The sequence below is a fragment of the Phyllobates terribilis genome, unplaced genomic scaffold (genome assembly GCF_046119375.1).
Source record: "Phyllobates terribilis strain yellow unplaced genomic scaffold, ASM4611937v1 Scaffold_10__3_contigs__length_209671492, whole genome shotgun sequence".
Classification (NCBI taxonomy): Eukaryota; Metazoa; Chordata; class Amphibia; order Anura; family Dendrobatidae; genus Phyllobates; species Phyllobates terribilis.
In genome coordinates this window covers 195,574,338-195,588,540 of record NW_027362770.1, presented here as the reverse complement: position 1 = coordinate 195,588,540, position 14,203 = coordinate 195,574,338, and the positions used below count along the sequence as shown (strand labels likewise).

Genomic DNA, 14,203 nt, shown 5'->3' with positions numbered 1-14,203 from the left:
GAATATAACTACTATAATACTCCCCCCTATGTGCAAGAATATAACTACTATAATACTGCCCCCTATGTACAAAAATATAACTACTATAATACTGCCCCCTATGTACAAGAATATAACTACTATAATACTGCTCCTATGTACAAGAATATAACTACTATAATACTGCCCCCTATGTACAAAAATATAACTACTATAATACTGCCCCCTATGTACAAGAATATAACTACTATAATACTGCTCCCTATGTACAAGAATATAACTACTATAATACTGCTCCTATGTACAAGAATATAACTACTATAATACTGCTCCTATGTACAAGAATATAACTACTATAATACTGCTCCTATGTACAAGAATATAACTACTATAATACTGCCCCCATGTACAAGAATATAACTACTATAATACTGCCCCCTATGTACAAGAATATAACTACTATAATACTGCACCCTATGTACAAGAATATAACTACTATAATACTGCTCCCTATGTGCAAGAATATAACTACTATAATACTGCCCCCTATGTACAAGAATATAACTACTATAATACTGCTCCCTATGTGCAAGAATATAACTACTATAATACTGCTCCCTATGTACAAAAATATAATTACTATAATACTGCCCCCTATGTACAAGAATATAACTACTATAATACTGCTCCTATGTACAGGGATAAAACTACTATAATACTGCTCCTATGTACAAGAATATAACTACTATAATACTGCCCCCTATGTACAAGAATATAACTACTATAATACTGCTCCTATGTACAGGGATATAACTACTATAATACTGTCCCCTATGTACAAGAATATAACTACTATAATACTGCCTACTATGTACAAGAATATAACTACTATAATACTGCTCCCATGTACAAGAATATAACTACTATAATACTGCTCCTATGTACAAGAATATAACTACTATAATACTGCTCCTATGTACAAGAATATAACTACTATCATACTGCCCCCTATGTACAAGAATATAACTACTATAATACTGCCTACTATGTACAAGAATATAACTACTATAATACTGCTCCTATGTACAAGAATATAACTACTATAATACTGACTCCTATGTACAAGAATATAACTACTATAATACTGCTCCTATGTACAAGAATATAACTACTATAATACTGCCCCTATGTATAAGAATATAACTACTATAATACTGCCCCTATGTATAAGAATATAACTACTATAATACTGCTCCTTTGTACAAGAATATAACTACTATAATACTGCTCCCTATGTACAAGAATATAACTACTATAATACTGCTCCTATGTACAAGAATATAACTACTATAATACTGCTCCTATGTACAACAATATAACTACTATAATACTGCTCCTATGTACAAGAATATAACTACTATAATACTGCTCCTATGTATAAGAATATAACTACTATAATACTCCCCCCTATGTACAAGAATATAACTACTATAATACTGCCCCCTATGTACAAAAATATAACTACTATAATACTGCCCCCTATGTACAAGAATATAACTACTATAATACTGCTCCCTATGTACAAGAATATAACTACTATAATACTGCTCCTATGTACAAGAATATAACTACTATAATACTGCTCCTATGTACAAGAATATAACTACTATAATACTGCTCCTATGTACAAGAATATAACTACTATAATACTGCCCCCTATGTACAAGAATATAACTACTATAATACTGCTCCTATGTACAAGAATATAACTACTATAATACTGCACCCTATGTACAAGAATATAACTACTATAATACTGCTCCCTATGTGCAAGAATATAACTACTATAATACTGCCCCCTATGTACAAGAATATAACTACTATAATACTGCTCCCTATGTGCAAGAATATAACTACTATAATACTGCTCCCTATGTACAAAAATATAATTACTATAATGCTGCCCCCTATGTACAAGAATATAACTACTATAATACTGCTCCTATGTACAGGGATATAACTACTATAATACTGCTCCTATGTACAAGAATATAACTACTATAATACTGCCCCCTATGTACAAGAATATAACTACTATAATACTGCTCCTATGTACAGGGATATAACTACTATAATGCTGTCCCCTATGTACAAGAATATAACTACTATAATACTGCTCCTATGTACAAGAATATAACTACTATAATGCTGCCCCCTATGTACAAGAAGATAACTACTATAATACTGCTCCTATGTACAAGAATATAACTACTATAATACTGCCCCCTATGTACAAGAATATAACTACTATAATACTGCCTACTATGTACAAGAATATAACTACTATAATACTGCTCCTATGTACAAGAATATAACTACTATAATACTGACTCCTATGTACAAGAATATAACTACTATAATACTGCCTCCTATGTACAAGAATATAACTACTATAATGCTGCTCCCTATGTACAATAATATAACTACTGTAATACTGCTCCTATGTACAAGAATATAACTACTGTAATACTGCTCCTATGTACAAGAATATAACTACTATAATACTGCCCCCTATGTACAAGAATATAGCTACTATAATACTGCTCCTATGTACAAGAATATAACTACTATAATACTGCTCCTATGTACAAGAATATAACTACTATAATACTGCTCCCTATGTACAAGAATATAACTACTATAATACTGCTCCCTATGTACAAGAATATAACTACTATAATACTGCCCCCTATGTACAAGAATGTAACTAATATAATACTGTTCCTTTGTACAAGAATATACCTACTATAATACTGCCCCCTATGTACAAGAATATAACTACTATAATACTGCCCCCTATGTACAAGAATATAACTACTATAATACTGCTCCTATGTACAAGAATATAACTACTATAATACTGCCCCTATGTACAAGAATATAACTACTATAATACTGCTCCTTTGTACAAGAATATAACTACTATAATACTGCTCCCTATGTACAAGAATATAACTACTATAATACTGCCCCCTATGTACAAGAATATAACTACTATAATACTGCCCCCTATGTACAAGAATATAACTACTATAATACTGCTCCTATGTACAAGAATATAACTACTATAATACTGCTCCTATGTACAAGAATATAACTACTATAATACTGCCCCTATGTACAAGAATATAACTACTATAATACTGCCCCTATGTACAAGAATATAACTACTATAATACTGCCCCCTATGTACAAGAATATAACTACTATAATACTGCCCCTATGTACAGGAATATAACTACTATAATACTGTCCCCTATGTACAAGAATATAACTACTATAATACTGCTCCTATGTACAAGAATATAACTACTATAATACTGCCCCTATGTACAAGAATATAACTACTATAATACTGCCCCTATGTACAGGAATATAACTACTATAATACTGTCCCCTATGTACAAGAATATAACTACTATAATACTGCTCCTATGTACAAGAATATAACTACTATAATACTGCCCCTATGTACAAGAATATAACTACTATAATACTGCTCCTCTGTACAAGAATATAACTACTATAATACTGCCCCTATGTACAAGAATATAACTACTATAATACTGCCCCTATGTACAGGAATATAACTACTATAATACTGACCCCTATGTACAAGAATATAACTACTATAATACTGCCCCCTATGTACAAGAATATAACTACTATAATACTGCTCCCTATGTACAAGAATATAACTACTATAATACTGCCCCTATGTACAAGAATATAACTACTATAATACTGCCCCTATGTACAAGAATATAACTACTATAATACTGACCCCTATGTACAAGAATATAACTACTATAATACTGACCCCTATGTACAAGAATATAACTACTATAATACTGCTCCCTATGTACAAGAATATAACTACTATAATACTGCCCCTATGTACAAGAATATAACTACTATAATACTGCCCCTATGTACAAGAATATAACTACTATAATACTGCCCCTATGTACAAGAATATAACTACTATAATACTGCCCCTATGTACAAGAATATAACTACTATTAATACTTCCCCTATGTACAAGAATATAACTACTATTAATACTGCCCCTATGTACAAGAATATAACTACTATAATACTGCTCCTATGTACAAGAATATAACTACTATAATACTGCCCCTATGTACAAGAATATAACTACTATAATACTGCCCCTATGTACAGGAATATAACTACTATAATACTGACCCCTATGTACAAGAATATAACTACTATAATACTGCCCCCTATGTACAAGAATATAACTACTATAATACTGCCCCTATGTACAAGAATATAACTACTATAATACTGCCCCCTATGTACAGGAATATAACTACTATAATACTGCCCCCTATGTACAAGAATATAACTACTATAATACTGCCCCCTATGTACAAGAATATAACTTCTATAATACTGCTCCTATGTAGAAGAATATAGCTACTATAATACTGCTCCTATGTACAAGAATATAACTACTATAATACTGCTCCTATGTACAAGAATATAACTACTATAATACTGCCCCTATGTACAAGAATATAACTACTATAATACTGCTTCTATGTACAAGAATATAACTACTATAATACTGCCTCTATGTACAAGAATATAACTACTATAATACCGCCCCTATGTACAAGAATATAACTATTATAATACTGCCCCCTATCTACAAGAATATAACTACTATAATACTGCCCCCTATGTACATGAATATAACTACTATAATACTGTCTCTTATGTACAAGAATATAACTACTATAATACTGCTCCTATGTACAAGAATATAACTACTATAATACTGCCCCTATGTACAAGAATTTAACTACTATAATACTGCCCCCTATGTACAAGAATATAACTACTATAATACTGCCCCTATGTACAAGAATATAACTACTATAATACTGCCCCTATGTACAAGAATATAACTACTATAATGCTGCCCCCTATGTACATGAATATAACTACTATAATACTGCCCCCTATGTGCAAGAATATAACTACTATAATTCTGCCCCTATGTACAAGAATATAACTACTATAATACTGCCCCCTATGTACATGAATATAACTACTATAATACTGCCCCCTATGTGCAAGAATATAACTACTATAATTCTGCCCCTATGTACAAGAATATAACTACTATAATACTGCCCCTATGTACAAGAATTTAACTACTATAATACTGCCCCCTATGTACAAGAATATAACTACTATAATACTGCCCCTATGTACAAGAATATAACTACTATAATACTGCCCCTATGTACAAGAATATAACTACTATAATACTGCTCCTATGAACAAGAGTATAACTACTATAATACTGCTCCTATGTAGAAGAATATAGCTACGATAATACTGCTCCTATGTACAAGAATATAACTAATATAATACTGACCCCTATGTACAAGAGCATAACTACTATAATACTGCCCCTATGTACAAGAATATAACTACTATAATACTGCTCCTATGTACAAGAATATAACTACGATAAAACTGCTCCTATGTACAAGAATATAAGTACTATAATACTGCCCCTATGTACAAGAATATAACTACTATAATACTGCTTCTATGTACAAGAATATAACTACTATAATACTGCCTCTATGTACAAGAATATAACTACTATAATACCGCCCCTATGTACAAGAATATAACTATTATAATACTGCCCCCTATCTACAAGAATATAACTACTATAATACTGCCCCCTATGTACATGAATATAACTACTATAATACTGTTTCTTATGTACAAGAATATAACTACTATAATACTGCCCCCTATGTGCAAGAATATAACTACTATAATTCTGCCCCTATGTACAAGAATATAACTACTATAATACTGCCCCTATGTACAAGAATATAACTACTATAATACTGCTCCTATGTACAAAAATATAACTACTATAATACTGCCCCTATGTACAAGAATATAACTACTATAATACTGCCCCTATGTACAAGAATATAACTACTATAATACTGCTCCTATGTACAAAAATATAACTACTATAATACTGCCCCTATGTACAAGAATATAACTACTATAATACTGCTCCTATGTACAAGAATATAACTACTATAATACTGCCCCTATGTACAAGAATATAACTACTATAATACTGCCCCTATGTACAAGAATATAACTACTATAATACTGCCCCTATGTACAAGAATATAACTACTATAATACTGCTCCTATGTACAAGAATATAACTACTATAATACTGCTCCTATGTACAAGAATATAACTACTATAATACTGCTCCTATGTACAAGAATGTAACTACTATAATACTGTCTCTTATGTGCAAGAATATAACTACTGTAATACTGCTCCTATGTACAAGAATATAACTACTGTAATACTGCTCCTATGTACAAGAATATAACTACTATAATACTGCTCCTATGTACAAGAATATAACTACTATAATACTGCTCCTATGTACAAAAATATAACTACTATAATACTGCCCCCTATGTACAAGAATATAGCTACTATAATACTGCTCCTATGTACAAGAATATAACTACTATAATACTGCTCCTATGTACAAGAATATAACTACTATAATACTGCCCCTATGTACAAGAATATAACTACTATAATACTGCCCCTATGTACAAGAATATAACTACTATAATACTGCTCCTATGTACAAGAATATAACTACTATAATACTGCCCCTATGTACAAGAATATAACTACTATAATACTGCTCCTATGTACAAGAATATAACTACTATAATACTGCTCCTATGTACAAGAATATAACTACTATAATACTGCTCCTATGTACAAGAATATAACTACTATAATACTGCTCCTATGTACAAGAATATAACTACTATAATACTGCCCCCTATGTACAAGAATATAACTACTATAATACTGCTCCTATGTACAAGAATATAACTACTATAATACTGCTCCTATGTACAAGAATATAACTACTATAATACTGCCCCCTATATACAAGAATATAACTACTATAATACTGCTCCTATGTACAAGAATATAACTACTGTAATACTGCTCCTATGTACAAGAATATAACTACTATAATACTGCTCCTATGTACAAGAATATAACTACTATAATACTGCCCCCTATGTACAAGAATATAGCTACTATAATACTGCTCCTATGTACAAGAATATAACTACTATAATACTGCTCCTATGTACAAGAATATAACTACTATAATACTGCTCCTATGTACAAGAATATAACTACTATAATACTGCCCCCTATATACAAGAATATAACTACTATAATACTGCTCCTATGTACAAGAATATAACTACTGTAATACTGCTCCTATGTACAAGAATATAACTACTATAATACTGCTCCTATGTACAAGAATATAACTACTATAATACTGCCCCCTATGTACAAGAATATAGCTACTATAATACTGCTCCTATGTACAAGAATATAACTACTATAATACTGCTCCTATGTACAAGAATATAACTACTATAATACTGCTCCTATGTACAAGAATATAACTACTATAATACTGCTCCTATGTACAAGAATATAACTACTATAATACTGCCCCCTATGTACAAGAATATAGCTACTATAATACTGCTCCTATGTACAAGAATATAACTACTATAATACTGCTCCTATGTACAAGAATATAACTACTATAATACTGCTCCCTATGTACAAGAATATAACTACTATAATACTGCTCCCTATGTACAAGAATATAACTACTATAATACTGCCCCCTATGTACAAGAATGTAACTAATATAATACTGCTCCTTTGTACAAGAATATACCTACTATAATACTGCCCCCTATGTACAAGAATATAACTACTATAATACTGCCCCCTATGTACAAGAATATAACTACTATAATACTGCTCCTATGTACAAGAATATAACTACTATAATACTGCCCCTATGTACAAGAATATAACTACTATAATACTGCTCCTTTGTACAAGAATATAACTACTATAATACTGCTCCCTATGTACAAGAATATAACTACTATAATACTGCTCCTATGTACAAGAATATAACTACTATAATACTGCTCCTATGTACAAGAATATAACTACTATAATACTGCTCCTATGTATAAGAATATAACTACTATAATACTCCCCCCTATGTACAAGAATATAACTACTATAATACTGCCCCCTATGTACAAAAATATAACTACTATAATACTGCCCCCTATGTACAAGAATATAACTACTATAATACTGCTCCTATGTACAAGAATATAACTACTATAATACTGCCCCCTATGTACAAAAATATAACTACTATAATACTGCCCCCTATGTACAAGAATATAACTACTATAATACTGCTCCCTATGTACAAGAATATAACTACTATAATACTGCTCCTATGTACAAGAATATAACTACTATAATACTGCTCCTATGTACAAGAATATAACTACTATAATACTGCTCCTATGTACAAGAATATAACTACTATAATACTGCCCCCTATGTACAAGAATATAACTACTATAATACTGCCCCCTATGTACAAGAATATAACTACTATAATACTGCACCCTATGTACAAGAATATAACTACTATAATACTGCTCCCTATGTGCAAGAATATAACTACTATAATACTGCCCCCTATGTACAAGAATATAACTACTATAATACTGCTCCCTATGTGCAAGAATATAACTACTATAATACTGCTCCCTATGTACAAAAATATAATTACTATAATACTGCCCCCTATGTACAAGAATATAACTACTATAATACTGCTCCTATGTACAGGGATAAAACTACTATAATACTGCTCCTATGTACAAGAATATAACTACTATAATACTGCCCCCTATGTACAAGAATATAACTACTATAATACTGCTCCTATGTACAGGGATATAACTACTATAATACTGTCCCCTATGTACAAGAATATAACTACTATAATACTGCCTACTATGTACAAGAATATAACTACTATAATACTGCTCCCATGTACAAGAATATAACTACTATAATACTGCTCCTATGTACAAGAATATAACTACTATAATACTGCTCCTATGTACAAGAATATAACTACTATAATACTGCCCCCTATGTACAAGAATATAACTACTATAATACTGCCTACTATGTACAAGAATATAACTACTATAATACTGCTCCTATGTACAAGAATATAACTACTATAATACTGACTCCTATGTACAAGAATATAACTACTATAATACTGCTCCTATGTACAAGAATATAACTACTATAATACTGCCCCTATGTATAAGAATATAACTACTATAATACTGCCCCTATGTATAAGAATATAACTACTATAATACTGCTCCTTTGTACAAGAATATAACTACTATAATACTGCTCCCTATGTACAAGAATATAACTACTATAATACTGCTCCTATGTACAAGAATATAACTACTATAATACTGCTCCTATGTACAACAATATAACTACTATAATACTGCTCCTATGTACAAGAATATAACTACTATAATACTGCTCCTATGTATAAGAATATAACTACTATAATACTCCCCCCTATGTACAAGAATATAACTACTATAATACTGCCCCCTATGTACAAAAATATAACTACTATAATACTGCCCCCTATGTACAAGAATATAACTACTATAATACTGCTCCCTATGTACAAGAATATAACTACTATAATACTGCTCCTATGTACAAGAATATAACTACTATAATACTGCTCCTATGTACAAGAATATAACTACTATAATACTGCTCCTGTGTACAAGAATATAACTACTATAATACTGCCCCCTATGTACAAGAATATAACTACTATAATACTGCTCCTATGTACAAGAATATAACTACTATAATACTGCACCCTATGTACAAGAATATAACTACTATAATACTGCTCCCTATGTGCAAGAATATAACTACTATAATACTGCCCCCTATGTACAAGAATATAACTACTATAATACTGCTCCCTATGTGCAAGAATATAACTACTATAATACTGCTCCCTATGTACAAAAATATAATTACTATAATGCTGCCCCCTATGTACAAGAATATAACTACTATAATACTGCTCCTATGTACAGGGATATAACTACTATAATACTGCTCCTATGTACAAGAATATAACTACTATAATACTGCCCCCTATGTACAAGAATATAACTACTATAATACTGCTCCTATGTACAGGGATATAACTACTATAATGCTGTCCCCTATGTACAAGAATATAACTACTATAATACTGCTCCTATGTACAAGAATATAACTACTATAATGCTGCCCCCTATGTACAAGAAGATAACTACTATAATACTGCTCCTATGTACAAGAATATAACTACTATAATACTGCCCCCTATGTACAAGAATATAACTACTATAATACTGCCTACTATGTACAAGAATATAACTACTATAATACTGCTCCTATGTACAAGAATATAACTACTATAATACTGACTCCTATGTACAAGAATATAACTACTATAATACTGCCTCCTATGTACAAGAATATAACTACTATAATGCTGCTCCCTATGTACAATAATATAACTACTGTAATACTGCTCCTATGTACAAGAATATAACTACTGTAATACTGCTCCTATGTACAAGAATATAACTACTATAATACTGCCCCCTATGTACAAGAATATAGCTACTATAATACTGCTCCTATGTACAAGAATATAACTACTATAATACTGCTCCTATGTACAAGAATATAACTACTATAATACTGCTCCCTATGTACAAGAATATAACTACTATAATACTGCTCCCTATGTACAAGAATATAACTACTATAATACTGCCCCCTATGTACAAGAATGTAACTAATATAATACTGTTCCTTTGTACAAGAATATACCTACTATAATACTGCCCCCTATGTACAAGAATATAACTACTATAATACTGCCCCCTATGTACAAGAATATAACTACTATAATACTGCTCCTATGTACAAGAATATAACTACTATAATACTGCCCCTATGTACAAGAATATAACTACTATAATACTGCTCCTTTGTACAAGAATATAACTACTATAATACTGCTCCCTATGTACAAGAATATAACTACTATAATACTGCCCCCTATGTACAAGAATATAACTACTATAATACTGCCCCCTATGTACAAGAATATAACTACTATAATACTGCTCCTATGTACAAGAATATAACTACTATAATACTGCTCCTATGTACAAGAATATAACTACTATAATACTGCCCCTATGTACAAGAATATAACTACTATAATACTGCCCCCTATGTACAAGAATATAACTACTATAATACTGCCCCTATGTACAGGAATATAACTACTATAATACTGTCCCCTATGTACAAGAATATAACTACTATAATACTGCTCCTATGTACAAGAATATAACTACTATAATACTGCCCCTATGTACAAGAATATAACTACTATAATACTGCCCCTATGTACAGGAATATAACTACTATAATACTGTCCCCTATGTACAAGAATATAACTACTATAATACTGCTCCTATGTACAAGAATATAACTACTATAATACTGCCCCTATGTACAAGAATATAACTACTATAATACTGCTCCTCTGTACAAGAATATAACTACTATAATACTGCCCCTATGTACAAGAATATAACTACTATAATACTGCCCCTATGTACAGGAATATAACTACTATAATACTGACCCCTATGTACAAGAATATAACTACTATAATACTGCCCCCTATGTACAAGAATATAACTACTATAATACTGCTCCCTATGTACAAGAATATAACTACTATAATACTGCCCCTATGTACAAGAATATAACTACTATAATACTGCCCCTATGTACAAGAATATAACTACTATAATACTGACCCCTATGTACAAGAATATAACTACTATAATACTGACCCCTATGTACAAGAATATAACTACTATAATACTGCTCCCTATGTACAAGAATATAACTACTATAATACTGCCCCTATGTACAAGAATATAACTACTATAATACTGCCCCTATGTACAAGAATATAACTACTATAATACTGCCCCTATGTACAAGAATATAACTACTATAATACTGCCCCTATGTACAAGAATATAACTACTATTAATACTTCCCCTATGTACAAGAATATAACTACTATTAATACTGCCCCTATGTACAAGAATATAACTACTATAATACTGCTCCTATGTACAAGAATATAACTACTATAATACTGCCCCTATGTACAAGAATATAACTACTATAATACTGCCCCTATGTACAGGAATATAACTACTATAATACTGGCCCCTATGTACAGGAATATAACTACTATAATACTGACCCCTATGTACAAGAATATAACTACTATAATACTGCCCCCTATGTACAAGAATATAACTACTATAATACTGCTCCCTATGTACAAGAATATAACTACTATAATACTGCCCCTATGTACAAGAATATAACTACTATAATACTGCCCCTATGTACAAGAATATAACTACTATAATACTGCCCCCTATGTACAAGAATATAACTACTATAATACTGTCCCCTATGTACAAGAATATAACTACTATAATACTGCCCCTATGTACAAGAATATAACTACTATAATACTGCCCCTATGTACAAGAATATAACTACTATAATACTGCCCCTATGTACAAGAATATAACTACTATAATACTGCCCCTATGTACAAGAATATAACTACTATAATACTGCTCCTATGTACAAGAATATAACTACTATAATACTGCCCCCTATGTACAAGAATATAACTACTATAATACTGCTCCTATGTACAAGAATATAACTACTATAATACTGCACCCTATGTACAAGAATATAACTACTATAATACTGCTCCCTATGTGCAAGAATATAACTACTATAATACTGCCCCCTATGTACAAGAATATAACTACTATAATACTGCTCCCTATGTGCAAGAATATAACTACTATAATACTGCTCCCTATGTACAAAAATATAATTACTATAATACTGCCCCCTATGTACAAGAATATAACTACTATAATACTGCTCCTATGTACAGGGATATAACTACTATAATACTGCTCCTATGTACAAGAATATAACTACTATAATACTGCCCCCTATGTACAAGAATATAACTACTATAATACTGCTCCTATGTACAGGGATATAACTACTATAATACTGTCCCCTATGTACAAGAATATAACTACTATAATACTGCTCCTATGTACAAGAATATAACTACTATAATGCTGCCCCCTATGTACAAGAAGATAACTACTATAATACTGCCCCCTATGTACAAGAATATAACTACTATAATACTGCCTACTATGTACAAGAATATAACTACTATAATACTGCTCCTATGTACAAGAATATAACTACTATATTACTGACTCCTATGTACAAGAATATAACTACTATAATACTGCCTCCTATGTACAAGAATATAACTACTATAATGCTGCTCCCTATGTACAAGAATATAACTACTATAATGCTGCTCCCTATGTACAAGAATATAACTACTATAATGCTGCTCCCTATGTACAAGAATATAACTACTATAATACTGCTCCTATGTACAAGAATATAACTACTATTATACTGCCCCCTATGTACAGTAATATAACTACTATAATACTGCTCCCATGTACAAGAATATAACTACTATAATGCTGCTCCCTATGTACAAGAATATAACTACTATAATACTGCTCCTATGTACAAGAATATAACTACTATAATACTGCTCCTACGTACAAGAATATAACTACTATAATACTCTCCCCTATGTACAAGAATATAACTACTATAATACTGCCCCTATGTACAAGAATATAACTACTATAGTACTGCTCCTATGTACAAGAATATGACTACTATAATACTGCCCCTATGTACAAGAATATAACTACTATAATACTGCCCCCTATGTACAAGAATATAACTACTATAATACTGCCCCTATGTACAGGAATATAACTACTATAATACTGTCCCCTATGTACAAGAATATAACTACTATAATACTGCTCCTATGTACAAGAATATAACTACTATAATACTGCCCCTATGTACAAGAATATAACTACTATAATACTGC

General features: G+C 30.9%; 1 protein-coding gene across 4 annotated transcripts in view; it reads left to right on the top strand.

Annotated features, from left to right (window-relative positions):
* The window catches only part of ETV6 (ETS variant transcription factor 6), a 50,267-nt gene that overhangs the window by 34,281 nt on the left and 1,783 nt on the right, over positions 1-14,203 (top strand). The window lies entirely within an intron of this gene.